Here is a 16,801-nt window from a genome sequence, read left to right as displayed (position 1 = left end):
TACCAACGCTCATCAAGATGATTGGGTAGAACTTCTTCCCTGGGTAGAGTTCGCCCATAACAACCATCCCAACGAGTCTTCTATCAAGTCTCCTTTTCTGGTGGTATATGGACGTAACCCTCGTGTACCTCTTCCTGTGCCTCCATCTTCCGGCGTTCCAGCAGCTGATGTCCTTTCTCATGACTTCTCTCAGGTTTGGCGAGAAACCAAGGATGCTCTTGTTCTTGCTGCTACACGAATGAAAAGACATGCGGACAAAAGGAGAAGGGATCTGCCACCGTTTCATCCTGGCGACAGAGTGTGGCTGTCTACTAGACACATTCGCTTGAATATTCCGTCTTACAAGTTGGGACCTCGCTATATTGGCCCCTTTGAGATCCTTAAACGCATTAACAATGTGGCCTTTAAATTGAGATTTCCTGCTTCGCTTCGGGTCCCTAACGCCTTTCATGTCTCGCTCCTTAAACCTGTCATCCTTAATAGGTTTTCTTCTCCTACAGTTTCTCCTTTGCCATTTGGGGATGACAATACTTTTGAAGTGAGGGATATTCTGGCCAAGAAGAACGTTAGAGGGAGGACTTTCTTTCTCGTCGATTGGGAGGGATTCGGTCCTGAGGAGAGATCTTGGGAGCCTCGTGAGAATATTAATGCTCCACATATTTTGAAAAGGTTTCTAGTCAGTCATATGAGAGGGAGTCTTAAGAGGGGGGTACTGTTACAACTATCGCTTCTACTTACCTCTCCAGGCGTCACACTGGTTCCTCCTCATTCGCAGCTGTGTCCACTGCAGGTTCTGCTGCGATGCCCGTTGCTTCACATCCTCCTCACCGCTCTCGTCGCCTTGCTGTCCTCCCCTCCATTGCGGCTGCTGCTGCCACTGCTCCCGAGCTTCCTGTGCGTCTGGCTCCTCTTCACTCCAGACATGTCTCTGGTTCTCTGTTCCCTTCTTCTGCCACTAGGGGGCTTCAGCATGGTGCTTCTCTTCCTGCATTCTCTCGGTCAGTCTCTGCTCCATTCAGGTGCTTAAGGGCAGTCCCTGCTTTCCAATCAGATTTTGTCATCAGGTATATCTGGCGTCTCCACCCTCCCAGCGATGCCTGATTATCGTGTGCATTTCATGCGTGCTTCTGGCCCCGTATTTGACTCTTCCTCGTTTCTCTGTCTCGTCTTTTGACTGGATTTCTCTGTTGTCCATATTTCCTTGCTTACTCTTCTTAGCCGTCCCTCTTGGTTTCCAGCAGTTGCGTTATCTGACTCCTCGGGTCTGCTCCTCACAATCCCTGTATAGGGGATGGTCTCCCAGGTTCGCTCACCCGTAGGAGCTTTAGTGCCGTGACCCAGAGGGTCCACTCTCTGTCCGATTTCTTCTGTCCTCTTGGTCGCAATAGGAGCATTGATGTTACTTACTGGTTCCCAAGAATCATTTTCAGGAGATTATCCCTGCCATCTAACTAGATACTGAAGCAGGTTCCTTTGAAGTCTTGAATCAATAATGTCCTGTACCACAAATTGTTCTTCGCCATCAACCAACACTGGTAGAGGAGGAGGTACGAAACGTCCCTGATATGTGTTAAGAGAAACCGGTTTTAATAAAGAAACATGAAATACTGGGTGTACCTTTAGAGTTCGTGGTAGCTTCAGCCGAGAAGCAACAGAGCTCACAATCCCGATGATCTTGAATGGTCCGATGAACGTCTGTCCCAGTTTCTGCGAAGGAACACCCAATCTTAGATTCTTGGTGGACAACCAAACCGAGTCTCCTACCTTATACAAAGGTGCTGGTTTCTGGAATCTATCGGCCGACTTCTTGTAATGCTCTTGTGCTACGGTAAGGGAGTCTTTCAAAACTTCAAGATTACATTGCAACAACGCCACTCTGTCTTGAACTGCCGGTACCGAAGTAGCAACTGGAGACCTAGGCAAAATACTTGGATGATATCCCAGATTGGCGAAAAATGGCGTTACCTTCGTGGAACTGCTCTGTGAGTTGTTATACGAAAATTCCGATAACGGAAGTAGCTTCAGCCAATTATCCTGCAAATGACTGACGTAACAGCGTAGATATTGCTCCAAGGTTTGATTAGTCCGTTCAGTCTGCCCGTTGGTCTGAGGATGGTACGCAGAAGAAAATCAAATATTAATGTGGAGCGCAGAACAAAATCCTTTCCAAAACCTAGAGGTAAATTGTATTTGCAGCGCCCCAGAGTCCTGGTCATTGCAGTAATGTCGTTCTTCCACCAGGGGGAGCGATGTTACGTCTGATGGCACCAAAGGAGTTCACCCTGCCAGGTATCACAGCCACACACACACTTCACATGCCGGCCACCAGGGGGAGCAAAAGGTTCTATCTATTAGGCCACTCCTCACACTTGGGTAAAACTGGAGGTTTGGTTAGGAGGTCAGACACTAGGAGAAGCTGACTGGAGGGAGAAGGAGATAGTCAGGAGGAGAGGAGAGGAGCAGACTGGGCTCGGCCCAGGAAGGGAGATAAGGACACGGAGCTGCGCCTGCAACCCATGCGGCAGCCTCCTAAGAAAGGACAAGAAACGAAGTGTCCCATAGTGAGTGAGCACAGAAGTCGTAGCAACAGGAGTAAAACACCAGTGGGAGACCAGCTAAGAGCAGGCTACCTCCCACTGTGCGCAGATCCGGTAGCCGGGCCACCGAGGGAGTCATTGACTCTACGCTTTACTTCAGAGACCGGCAGGACAGTCGATTCCAAGTTGGCTGCCCGACCTAAGAACCTAAGCAGACAAGTTGGCAACGCGGAGGAGGGACGATGCTAGGGTCCCTATAAAATAGCCTCAGGCCACCACCATCATACGGGTTTGTCCTATCCATCTGGGGGACAGAGAGAAGAGTAACAAGAGTGAGGACCCTATGGCAGCTAATGCACGTAGGGACCTACTACGTTACTGTGCGTATAACTTTTAATGGTAATACTAAACTAGAGCTCTATTCATTTAAACATATAAAAACAGGGATGTGCCTGTAAGGTCCTAGGAAGTAACTACACTTTGTCCTACCTGGCAGCAGGGGTTGGCACCCTAAATGATGCTTGGGGCCCCCCGCTCCTCGAAGGCCTGCCCTCAGAATCCCTAGGGATCCCTACAATGCAGGAAAACTGATGCGACCTAACTCATACCTAACGGACAAACACTACCTAGCAGTGGAGGTTGGCACCCTATTTTGAAATGGTTGGCGCCCCCAATCAACGTCGACTAGCCCTAGGATCCCTCAAAAATCCCTACAATGGAGATGAAAGGATAGAATAATGTCCCAATACACCCTGACACCCACGAGAAAAAAATCAGGAAAATATTAAACAAAAACCTAAAAAATAAACAAAACAAAATAATGTGTAGATGCTGTCACAGAAGTATCAATGTATCAAATATTGGGCCTCTAAAGACAGAATCAAATATGCCCAACTAATAAAGGGTACATCAGGATGCAAGTCTCACATCATCCAAATAGGACCAACAAATTGGTGAGGCTCTTAGTTGTGTCTTAATACTATGTTCCCTGGCAAAAGAAGAATCCATGAAATTCCTGCCTGCTCCAGAGTCTATCCTAGCAGAACTTGATATCCACTGTCTTTCCCACTGTATCTGAATAGGAAGAGAACAACGTGAAAATTTCTCCCCTTGATCTTTAGGGGAAGTCGACATCACTGTTAGGGGAACCACAGAATCTAGATGTAAACTGGTCTCCGAAACCTCTGACTCAGTGTCCGTATTGTCATAATCCCCTACTGCCGCCAACACCTTATTAGGTTGCCTGGGATATTTAGGACAATTAATGAGGAAATGATCCGATTGAATTCAGTAAAAACATAAGCGCTCACGAAAACGATATTCTCAGCATTCATTACTCTCATGTTTTTGTAATGAGTCCACTTGCATAGACAGCTCCTCAGCCTCCCGCGGGTTCTTGCTGGTAGTTTCCCTAGACGGAAGAGTAAAATTAGTGATGCGATTTAAAGCTGCCCATTTCTCTTGTCTGCGTTCAGTTAGGCGGATATCAATACGCACACAGTGTTGTAAAAATAATTCAAACTCCTGTGGAGACTCTAAGCGAGCTAGCTCATCCTAGATTGTACTGGACAACCCTTTCTTAAAAATTGGTAATAAGGCATTGCTATCCCAGTTGGTATCCACTTCAAACCTCTTAAATTCAGGAATATATTCTATGACTGAAGGTTTCCCCTGGCGTAAGGAAAGCAAAGCAGTTTCAGCAGAGGCACGGCGGTTGGGATCATCAAACTTTTGCGCCATAGCTGCCAGAAAATCATCCAAATTATTTAGACGGACATCGCTACTTTCAACCATAGGATTTACCCAAGCCAGTGCCCGTGATGTTAACAACATAATAATAAAAAATACCTTAGATCTATCAGACTGATAGTAGGAGGCATGTAGATCAAAGAATAATATGCATTGATTAACAAACCCGCGGAATTGACTTTGGTCACCATTAAACCGGAATGGAGGTAATTTAGGCATACTGGTGGGTGGTATATGCCGAGCAGGTGAGGTCTCCTGAGCTTCTATCAAAGTACGCAAATCTTGGAGAGACTGACAAAAAACACCTGTGTATTATGGTTAGCCTGGGAGTCCATTTCTCTAATCTAATTTTGTACAGCCTCCACCTCCTGCTGCAAGGAGTTAATCATAGCAAACAGTTTGTTTACCCTTGTCTCAGTCATTGCCCCAGCAGAATCCTCTGTTGGCTGGAGTATCCTGTAATACTATTGCAGGAACTTGAGGATTCTGGTAGCATGGGGCAATGAACAGACAGAGATGGGTTTCTTTAGTGCAAATAGTGTATTTGTTCAACAGCAATAACACCCAAAACAATATACTGATAACCCACAATGAAACAAGTCCGTGAAACAAATACAGCAAATCGGCAGAGTTCTAAAGGCAGAGTCCTCGGCAAGGTGATCAAAAGGTGAGTGTGACAGGTGACGTTGTGCAGATCCAAAACACTGTCGGTGCAGAAAGAGTCAAAGCCAGGTATGTTGTAAACATAGGGAAGTCCAGAACAAGTCCACAGGTTAATCCCAAGTGTTGTATTAACACGGGTAAGTCCAGAAACTAGTTCACAAGTTGATCTCAGTTGTGGCTAGTGTTGAGCATTCCGATACCGCAAGTATCGGGTATCGGCCGATACTTGCGGTATCGGAATTCCGATACCGAGATCCGATATTTTTGTGATATCGGGTATCGGTATCGGAAGTGTAAAATAAAGAATTAAAATAAAAAATATTGTTATATTCACCTCTCCGGCGGCCCCTGGACATCAGCGGGAGGATCCGGCGTCCGGCACGGCTTCTTTCTTCAAAATGCGCGCCTTCAGGACCTGTGGAATGACGTCCCGGCTTCTGATTGGTCGCGTGCCGCCCATGTGACCGCCACGCGACCAATCAGAAGCCGCGACGTCATTTCTCAGCTAAAGTCCTAGAATGAGCGCCTTCTAGGACCTGAGGAATGACGTCGCGGCTTCTGATTGGTCGCGTGGCGGTCACATGGGCAGCACGCGACCAATCAGAAGCCGGGACGTCATTCCACAGGTCCTGAAGGCGCGCATTTTGAAGAAAGAAGCCGTGTCGGACGCCGGATCCTCCCGCTGATGTCCAGGGGCCGCCGGAGAGGTGAATATAACAATATTTTTTATTTTAATTCTTTATTTTACACTTTAATATGGATCCCAGGGCCTGAAGGAGAGTTTCCTCTCCTTCAGACCCTGGGATCCATGAGGATACATTCCGATACTTGAGGTCCCATTGACTTGTATTGGTATCGGATATCGGTATCGGCGATATCCGATATTTTTCGGGTATCGGCCGATACTATCCGATACCGATACTTTCAAGTATCGGACGGTATCGCTCAACACTAGTTGTGGCATAAACATGGGTAAGTCAAGAAACAAGTTCACATTAAAGTATTATACTGGTGTTGTTTCCAACAGCTCCCGCCAGGGAGTCCACCACAGTCCAGCAACTTAGTTCAAAAACACAGTTCAGAAACAGAGTTCTGCCAGGAGGAGTGAACCAAGGTTAAGTTTCAAGTCAACAGACTAAAGAAAACTTAGAGAGTGTAGCTTACATACGCAGAGAATGTCAAGAGCCACAGGTAGAAGCACAGAAGAACCAGCAGCTGAGCTGAAGGGGAACGGAGGCAGAATACTCCAGCAAAGAAGCTGACACCTGAGCCGGGTTTTAAACAAATGAACAGGAAATAGGACAGACAAAAACAGCAAACTCCATCTTAACAAAGGGCAAGATCATTCACAAAGTGACTTGGAAAACCCGGAATACTGACATTGTGATTGTTCTGATCCCTTCATTCTTTCTCAAGTTGGTGCAAAGAGGCCTGGAAACAAGCGAACGACTTCAGTATTGTCGATCACACTCGTTTAGTGGCCTGAGATCAGTGCATGTAAATACAGCAGAAATGCTTTGCAGGGAAACCAGGCAAGGATGATGACAGTTGTAGTTAGCACCCGGCGCCTGGGAATAGCGCTAACTCTACTGCTTTTCCCAGCTGCCAGAGCACTTAATTCTGGTATGTGTAATGATTTTTAGGGTTGATGTCAGCTGCGTAATGTGAGCTGCTTTCAATCCCTGGTGTAAGTAATGGAGAGGTGTCTATCAGACACCTCCACTACTAGCCCAGACCAGCGACTCTAAAGAGCGGTGACGATAGTAACAATACCACTCTTCACAGTCACCGAGCTCAGCACAAGACCCAGAATATCTGAAGAGCGGTGACATTACTGATGTCACTGCTCTTCAGAGTCACCGGGTCTCGTGCTGCGCATCGGAACCAAAAGTGGCTGTAGGCAACTTATATGGAGCATCAGAATGAGGTTCCATAGCCTTTGGTCATCTCAATCCCTTCATTATCTACGAAATCCAGTTATATAGGTAAAGTAGCGGCTTTTCTTAGTACTGCAACTAAAAGCAATAAATAGGACTGAGCTGTAATGTTGGATACAGCTGGGATTATATGTTATATAGTCATGTTACTCTCCCCTCACTTCTTGTAACCTACAAGTGTACAAAGATATTATACAGTCACCATGTAACAAGTGGGCCTGTGTAACTTCAAATGCCAGGGCTGAATTTAAGTCCCTGTCCGGCCCCGGGGGAGGGTGAGCCATGCAACATTCACCTGTCCCCGTTCCACCATTGGGCTCTGTTTTCCGTGTTCTCTGGCTGTGATGTTCAGGTCAGAGGGCGTGATGATGTGGTTAATGCATGCTCTCTGCGTAAACAGTCACTGCAGAGACCCGGAAGACACAGCGGCACGCGGTTGTGGAACGGAGACAGGTGAATATCGCAAGTGACTGTGTCCTTAGCCAGCAGTGACTAACACACATGGCCCCTATAGCGCGCCGGTGTCCATGCCTGCTCAGGACACCGGCACCAGACTCCCATCAACGAGAAGTGAGTATGTCATTTTTCTTTATAACAGCAGCAGCAGCATATAGGCCATATTATTCTATGGAGCATCTTATGGAGCCATCAACCTTTATGCAGTATTATATGGGGAATAATATTCTATGGAGCATCTTATGAGGCCATCAACCTTTATAGATTAGCATATGGGGCATAATATTCTATGGAACATCTTATGGGGCCATCATTAACCTTTTATGCAGCATTATATGGGGTGGATTTTTTTGTATGGAGCATCTTATGGGGCCCATCATGAACTTTATAGAGCATTATATGGGGTGTATTTTGTATGGAGCATCTTATGAGACACATCATGAACTTTATGGAGCATTATATGGGGGTATTTGGATGGAGAATCTTATGGGGCCCATCATGAACTATATGGAGCATTATATGGGGCTCCTGATTCAATATGGATATTCAAAAACACTTAACCTACTGATGTCTCAATTAATTTTACTTTTATTGGCATCTATTTTTATTTTTGAAATTTACCAGTAGCTGCTGCATTTCCCACACTAGGCTTATACACGAGTCAATAAGTTTTCCCAGGTTTTTGTGGCAAAATTAGGGGTCTCGGCTTATACTCGAGTATATACAGTATGTGTATGTTTGATTTTTTTCAATTGTTTTATTTTGATTGGGGCGAAAGGGGGCTGATTTCAACTTTTATTTTTTTATATTTTTTTATATTTTTAAAAACAGACCCGCGATGATGGAATACCTAACTAGGGGTAATCAGCAACAGGGACTTTTCTCTTAACCATAATTTGTAGTAATTGTAAACAGTATTATCTATTTTCTCACAGCTTTACCGCCAGTTGTCCATTTTGGTAAACAGCAGCTTGATAAATAATACACTTATATTATAATGGTTCATTCTTTAATTTTTTATATTGTGTTACCTGCATGGATATTATATGCTGATTATCCATGTTAGATATTCTGTCAGTATTAAGCTGCTTCTGTTATGTCTTACTCTGTTTACTGTATTAATTCTTTGCTGTTCTATAGTGTTGCTTTTTTTTCATTATTTTCTTTCTATTATTATTCTGTTTGTATTATTGATTTATTGATTTATTTATTATTTTTAACTAATTATAATTCATTTTTTGCAATGTATATATCGTAATTGGAATTATTTTTTTTGTTTTTGTAGCAGTGAGGAAAGCCAATTAAGCCTAACTTTATATTTTGCTTAAATACTGATCTATTTTTAAATAAATTAATTGCATTTGACTCTTGGAGTCCCAAATTCTTTTTCTAGAATTTACGTAGTGGATTCCAATTTTTGCACCCTATACTTGTGGTGTGTGCTGCTTATTCTGTGTTATATTATATTGTATTCTGTATTGAATGAGTAACCAGTGTAATGACTGGCACAATGTGGAAGCATTGGTAAAGTGGCTGGACAGAATACGACCCTGGCTGCTGCATTCAGGATTGATGGGAGAGGAGAAAGTTTAATTTGAGAGAGACAGATCAATAGAGAGTTGCAGTAGTCCAGATGAGAATGAATAAGAGGGACCATCCTGGTATATGTCAATTATCATGGGCCCCATCCTGGTACACATATTCCCCATCCTGATATATGTCCCCCATTATGAAGCTGTAAAAAAAAAAAGCAACAAACATTTTTTACTCACCAGGGGCAAATATAGAAGTAATTTGCCTCATAGCAGAAGTCTGATGCACTCCCTATAGTTCTCAATATAGTATAATGCACAGCCGATAGATCTCCCTGTAGTATAATGCACCACCAATAAATCATATGGGGGTGTCCACCGCACCAGGGCTCTTTACACTTGCCCTAGTGGCAAGTGGGATACTAGGTTTGGGGTTGATGTCCGCTGTTTTATGGCTGATGACATCAAGCCCAGAGGTTAGTAATGGAGAGGCATCTATTAGACACCCTGATTACTAACCTTCCAGTTAGATTGTAAACAAAAACACAGCCAGAATAAAATCCTTTAATTGAAATAAAAATAAAAAAGCACAGTCATACTCACCTTTAAGCCTAATGCACTGAAGCCCATGTCACCTGTAAAAGACAGAAAATAATAAACAACCATGATACCCACCTGCACGCCTAATTCATCAATGCCCATGTACAATGTAAAAGAGCAAAAATAATAAATAACCATATCCCTCACCTGTTTGATGTGAAGATAATTCATATCTGTCCCACAAAATCCGAATGCTTTGGATAGCGGTAACATTAGTGATGCAACCACTATACATGCCTGCTGGATCACACTGAGACAGGAGCATAATCACACTCCTGCAATGTGTATTGCTGAGCTTCCATGAGAAAGGTCACCGGAGTTGATAGTTCATGAACCCCAGTCAACTTACTTATGCCACTGCTTGCTGTCATACATCTTAATAATTCTTTCAAGAATTTTTTTATTTCTAATATAGCTATTGGAGTTATTTGCCTACGTCTTGTCCCTAGAGATTCCATTTTCTCTTTCCTGCCATCCAGTGTTGATGTGATCAGTCCATCACTCTCCCTCGCATTTTTTAACGCTTGTGACAATGATGTTCTGATCACGTTCCCCTTATTTCCCTCTCCTTGTCTACTTGACAACATATGAATCAATATATACTCAACAGTATTGGGTACATTATTGTGGCCCATTCTATATGTTACACTATGTCAGTTACTCGATGTCTGAGCCAGTATAGATAAATATTTTATGCTTAATTATTTGATAACATACTTGCTGTGTCCATGTGTTACTCCTTTTCCTTTTTTCTTTTGTCCTCCATTTCCTCTTTCTATACATATTTCTCCTTTTTTCTTATATAATTCCCTTTTTCCCCCTTTCTTTCCTCTTGCTAAATCATGATTTTATTATATATATTATACAAAAAAAGGTTGCACTCTATCGTGCCAAAACACGTCAAATATGAAATACATGAAATTTGAATAACAAAATTGCTTTTTGAACATTAGGTAAAAAAAATTTTTTGAGACGCTTAGCACAGAATTTGGCCAAATAGTGTGAGCCCATCAACCATCGTCAAGGTGGTCTCATTAAAAAACTGATGGGTACCTGACTTCCCTGTCCAAATGTGAACACTTACCGAAGGCTAATGTCTGCATGCTTGGGTGAATATGGACACCTCTCTCAGCAAAGCCTACATATGGGCTGGCCGGAACCAAGTGTGAATAGATGTAATTAAAAACCAGATGGTGAAGGGAGGAGTGCGCAGTCAGTAAGCTAACATAGAAATGACAGAAAAAAGACTGGCACATCCAAACTAGTGTGAATAGGTGAATACCAGGAGCAGCTACCTCCATATATTTATTATATATATTGCCACATCTCCGGTCACTTTAATTTGCCCCTGTTAGGCGTCGAGTTCCCGCCGCTGCACAAGGGGAATCTCGAGCCACCTCCGCTGCGGTCTCCCATTCTTCTCCAGCCGCAATGGAGCCTGCTCAGCAGAGACGTCGGTCCTAGCATCTGGCTCAGTCAGATACTGTGCGCTTGGTTACTGCTGATCTTCCAGGCTCAGCCATTGTAACCAGCACTGTTCAGCAGCCGCCGACGCTCCTGGGACTGTCATGCTTTTCCGCTACTAAGCATGCCCAAGGGTCGACCTCTGATTAGAGGTAGGGGGTCACATGCTCAGGTCCTGAAGCAGTTCTTATTGGACCACTAGGAAGGTCCTGGAGAGCTTTCTCTATAAAAGGTTCACATGGCTGCACGGCCATGTGCTAGTATCAACTTATATTTATGAGCTTAGCTACTTTGTAGTCTGTGTCAGCATGTGCTCAGGGTCGGCTGTATAGCCACTAGAATTCCAGCACCTACGGAGAGGAGTTTGTGTGTGTGAATTTAGGGCTGGCGTATAGCCACTAGAATCTGGCACCTCCGGAGAGGAGTTGTTTGTGTTCTGTTGCTGACTGAACGACCACTGTATGCTACCTGCTCCGTTAGAGAGCTGTAATCCTCTGTGAGGTTAACAGAGCACAGCGTTATCTTCAATACCGGTGACTCTGTGAAGCAACAGGGTTCTTTTCTATACAGACCGGGTGATGGAACCCATGTCTATTCAGGCATAGTACCGCCCTATAGTGCCACCATCTAGCAGCAGGTTCCACTCCTGCACCTATACTATCTCCATATTTACTCGTTGCGTTCCGCCAGCCCTATCAGCCCCACTTCCATTTCTCCATATATAACTCCCTTTAGTGTTATTTTTCATGTCACACTCCGTAGCTTGCCCTACTTTTGTTATTTGTGGTGAGATACCTGCCCCACTTGCGGCTAATACACGTCATTCCCCATTTAGACTTGTCATTTCCTGCCAGCGCTGCGCATTTAAGGCTACGTTCACATTTGCGTTGTGCGCCGCTGCGTCGGCTACGCAACACACACCGCAAATAAAAACAGACCAAAACGCACGCTAAAACGCTGCGTTTTGCGACGCATGCGTCCTTTTTTGCCGAAATTTGGAGGCAAAAAAATGCAACTTGTTGCGTTTTCTGCGCCCAACGCTTGCGGCAAAAAAAACGAATGCGTCGCACAACGCAGCACAACGCATGTCCATGCGCCCCCATGTTAAATATAGGGGCGCATGACGCATGCGTCGCCGCTGCGGCGCCCGACGCAAACCGCTAATGTGAACGTACACTAAGCTCTGCTTCACTGGCATACTAACAACATTATTTTAGCATGCACCATTCTGTGTCTCAATCAGTGGTAAGTATTGTTCTCTCATTGCAAGTGCATTTTATGTATTTCTTTCCCTTCTACTTGATGCCCTTTCTCAGCTCTGATCTATTTGCTATTATTTACCTTGTGACATATACACATCAGATTTGGTGTATATTGCTATGTACTGTTATTAGTTATCTACAGCTTATGGAATATTCATTTGTTACATCATTCTATTGTTTGCTCTTTGCTGAGCCTATGAATGATTATGCATTTTCTTCATTTTTCACTTTTTCATTTCATCTGTGCAATTCTTTTCTTTTTTCTCTTTTTTTCAAATTTTTCTTCTTAACCTCTCTTTTTTTTTTGCTTATTTTTTCACTTTTCGGCTTGAATTCATATTTGTATCTTGATAAATATTGCCAAAAAGATACCGTATATACTTGAGTATAAGCCGACCCGAGTATAAGCCGACCCCCCTAATTTTGCCACAAAAAACTGGGAAAACGTATTGACTCGAGTATAAGCCTAGGGTGGAAAATGCAGCAGCTACCGGTGAATTTCAAAAATAAAAATAGATGCTTCATACTGTTCATTATGGCCCCATAGCTGTGCCATATAGTTCTCTGCACCGTTCATTATTTCCCCATAGATGTACCATAGAAAACTGTGCCATATAGTGCTCTGCACCGTTCATTATTGCCCCATAGCTGTGCCATATAGTGCTCTGCGCCGTTCATTATTGGCCCATAGATGTGCAATATAGTGCTCTGCGCCATTCATTATTGCCCCATAGATGTACCATAGAAAGCTGTGCCATATAGTGCTTTGCGCCGTTCATTATTGCCCCATAACGGTGCCATATAGTGCTCGGCACCGTTCATTATTGCCCCATAAATGTGCCATATAGTGCTCTGCACCGTTCATTGTTGCCCCATAGCTGTGCCATATAGTGCTCTGCGCCGTTCATTATTGCCCCATAGCTGTGCCATATAGTGCTCTGCACCGTTCATTGTTGCCCCATAGCTGTGCCATATAGTGCTCTGCGCCGTTCATTATTGCCCCATAGCTGTGCCATATAGTGCTCTACACTGTTCATCGTTGCCCCATAGCTGTGCCATATAGTGCTCTGCACCGTTCATTATTGCCCCATAGCTGTGCCATATAGTGCTCTGCACCGTTCATTATTGCCCCATAGCTGTGCCATATAGTGCTCTGCACCGTTCATTATTGCCCCATAGCTCTGCCATATAGTGCTCTGCACCGTTCATTATTGCCCCATAGCTGTGCCATATAGTGCTCTGCACCGTTCATTATTGCCCCATAGCTGTGCCATATAGTGCTCTGCACCGTTCATTATTGCCCCATAGCTGTGCCATATAGTGCTCTGCACCGTTCATTATTGCCCCATAGCTGCCATATAGTACTCTGTGCCGTTCATTATTGCCCCATAGCTGTGCCGTATAGTGCTCTGCAGCATTCATTATTGCCCCATAGCTGCCATATAGTGCTCTGCGCCGTTCATTATTGCCCCATAGCTGCCATATAGTGCTCTGCGCCGTTCATTTTTGCCCCATAGCTGTGCCATATAAAGCTCTGCCATTGCTGCTGCAATTAAAAAAAAAAAATGCCATACTCACCTCGCTGCTTACAGCTCCCAGCGTCTCGTCCCGGCGTCTCTCCGCACTTACTGTTCAGGCAGAGGGCGGCTCGCACACTATATGCGTCATCGCGCCCTCTGACCTGAACAGTCAGAGCACGAGGACGCGAAGACAGAGCGGCGCCCGGCGGGTGGAACGCAGACAGGTGAATATTACATACTTACCTGCTCCCGGCGTCCCGCTCCCTCTGCCTGTCACACGGTCTTCGGTGCCGCAGCCTCTTCCTCTATCAGCGGTCACCGGCACCGCTGATTAGAGAAATGAATATGCGGCTCCACCCCTATGGGAGGTGGAGCCGCATATTCATTTCTCTAATCAGCGGTCCCACGTGACCACTGAACAGGGGAAGAGCTGCAGCACCGAAGACTGTGTGACGGGCAGAGGGAGCGTCAGGACCGCCGGGACTAGGTGAGTATGCCTCAGCGCCCTCTCCCCCTCACCCGCCGACCACCGCCGCCCACTGTGACTCGAGTATAAGCCGAGAGGGGCACTTTCAGCCCAAAATTTTGGGCTGAAAATCTCGGCTTATACTCGAGTATATACGGTACTTTTATTATACTTAATGCCTAATTTTTTTCATATTAATGATGTTTAAATTAACATAATATATTTATTTATACAAGTATTTTATAATTTTATAGATGGAGAACTAGGTCTTATGATGGAAACATTAACATTGGCCATATGTACAGATCTGCTGTGATTAAATAAATATAGTTATTCACGAATTTGGATGTGCCGTGGTATGTTTTTTGTTTACATTGAATTTTCTCTACCATTGAGCCCCCGATCATTGATTGCCTACCATACTTACCTCTACAAATTTTCTTTAGTCATTAATGCATTTTCAAGTAACTTATGCGCAGTTAAATAGACATACTCAAATCTGGATAGATACGTGCTTGCACAACTTTAATCTAATTGTGTTGGGGTCTTCAATATCACTTACTAAATATACCATTTTAAGATCAGTTGGTAATTTCTAAGTTTTGCCTCACCCGGCCTTCAGATATGTAAAATGTAAGAAAATCTGAGGTCACAGCTGCATGAAAGTACAGAGTTACTCAGGACTCCAGTAGTTTGACATGTCAGCATATTTGACACATTTTTAAGCTACTTTTTATAATATAAAAACAGAACAAAGGCTTCTTTGTGCTTAAAATTAACTTTGGTTTTGCACTATTGAAAATCGAAATGTTCCAGTCTTATCACCATTGTTAATAAGCCTCAATTTATTTCTGATTCACTTCCCGAAATCCTAACTTTGGAAATCATGGCAGGGTGTTGCTAGTGTGTCCTGCTGCTTCTTTTCCAGCATGTAATGCTATTTGTGCATTGTTTTTTAATGATTACCAAAATGTGTTTTGTGGATTTTCTAACTGGATGTAAACATCTCAAACTCTATGCTAAAAAGGCTCTCAGAACTCAGTTTTAGAAAACATGCATTCATCTTATTATGGCTCAGAGTTGTGCTTTATAATCAGAGTAAATCATTTCATAATGGCCCATACAAATGACCTAAAGTGGAAATAGAATTTTCAAATCTGTGAAACAAATAAATCAATTTCTGTGGCGCCTTATAAAAGTGATGGGTAGAGATGAGTGGATCAGAAAAAAAAAAAGATTTTGCCTGTTTGATTTTCCTGACAACTTTGATTTGCAGAGAAGTTGCTTCCACAAATTTAATGTCTCTTGTTATGCTCTGGGGTCTATTTATACCCCAGAACATAATAAATGTAAGATATATAAAAAAAAATACTTATACTCACCCTCCACTCACTTCTTTGACCTCTCTGCTTTGCACCATGACACATCTGGTCCTTGAAGAATCTTCTGATCACCATCACATGCTAGACAGGACTCTGATGAGGGCTGAAAAAGTTCTGCGCAAATACATTGAAGGTCATGACATAACACGTCTTGACCTTACGCGCTCATGTGCAGGACCCTTACAGTCCTCTTCAGAGCCCAAAAGTGCCAGCCTAAGGCCGGCGTCACACACAGCGTATGAAAATACGGTCCGTATATTACGGCCGTAATACGCTGAAAAGTCCCGAAAATAGTGGTCCGTAGCTCCTCCGTAGGCAGGGTGTGTCACCGTTTTTTGCGCATGGCATCCTCCGTATGTAATCCGTATGGCAGCCGTAATGCGTGTTTTTATCGCAGGCTTGCAAAACCGACATACGGCTATACAAGGGATCCATGTGTAAAAAAGAAAAAAAAAAACCATATATACTGTCTATATATATATATATATGTCAGTAGACACATATATGTATCTATATTAATAATTCATCCAGCGCGATATAGCAGAAAGCCAGTAATTCAATTACCGGCTTTTGCTTTCTCCTTCCTAAAACCCGACATGATATGAGACCTGGTTTACATACAGTAAACCATCTCATATCCCCATTTTTTTGCATATTCCACACTACTAATGTTAGTAGTGTGTATATGCAAAATTTGGCCGTTCTAGCTAGTAAATTAAGGGGTTAAATGGCGGGAAAAATTGGCGTGGGCTCCCGCACAATTTTCTCTGCCAGAGTGGTAAAGCCAGTGACTAAGGGCAGATATTAATAGACTGGAGAGGGTCCATGGTTATTGTCCCCCCCCGGCTAAAAACATCTGCCCCCAGCCACCCCACAAAAGGCACATCTGGAAGATGCGCCTATTCTGGCAGTTGGCCACTCTCTTCCCATTCCCGTGTAGCGGTGGGATATGGGGTAATGAAGGGTTAATGTCACCTTGCTATTGTAAGGTGACATTAAGCCAAATTAATAATGGAGAGGTGTCAATTATGACACCTATCCATTATTACATTTCAAAAAACTGACCATCACATCCAAATATAGACTAAGTGTAAACAGGTGCTGAACCTAGAGTCGCCAACTCGTATATAGTCAAGTAAATAAGGCAGCACACTGCAGCGCTAAAACATGCAAACATGAAACACGAAAATTGAACTGCATTACTGCACTAGAAATATGAAAAATGAGAGCGTT

The sequence above is a fragment of the Ranitomeya imitator genome, chromosome 7 (assembly GCF_032444005.1).
Source record: "Ranitomeya imitator isolate aRanImi1 chromosome 7, aRanImi1.pri, whole genome shotgun sequence".
Taxonomy (NCBI): domain Eukaryota; kingdom Metazoa; phylum Chordata; class Amphibia; order Anura; family Dendrobatidae; genus Ranitomeya; species Ranitomeya imitator.
Note: the sequence above shows the minus strand (reverse complement) of the source record.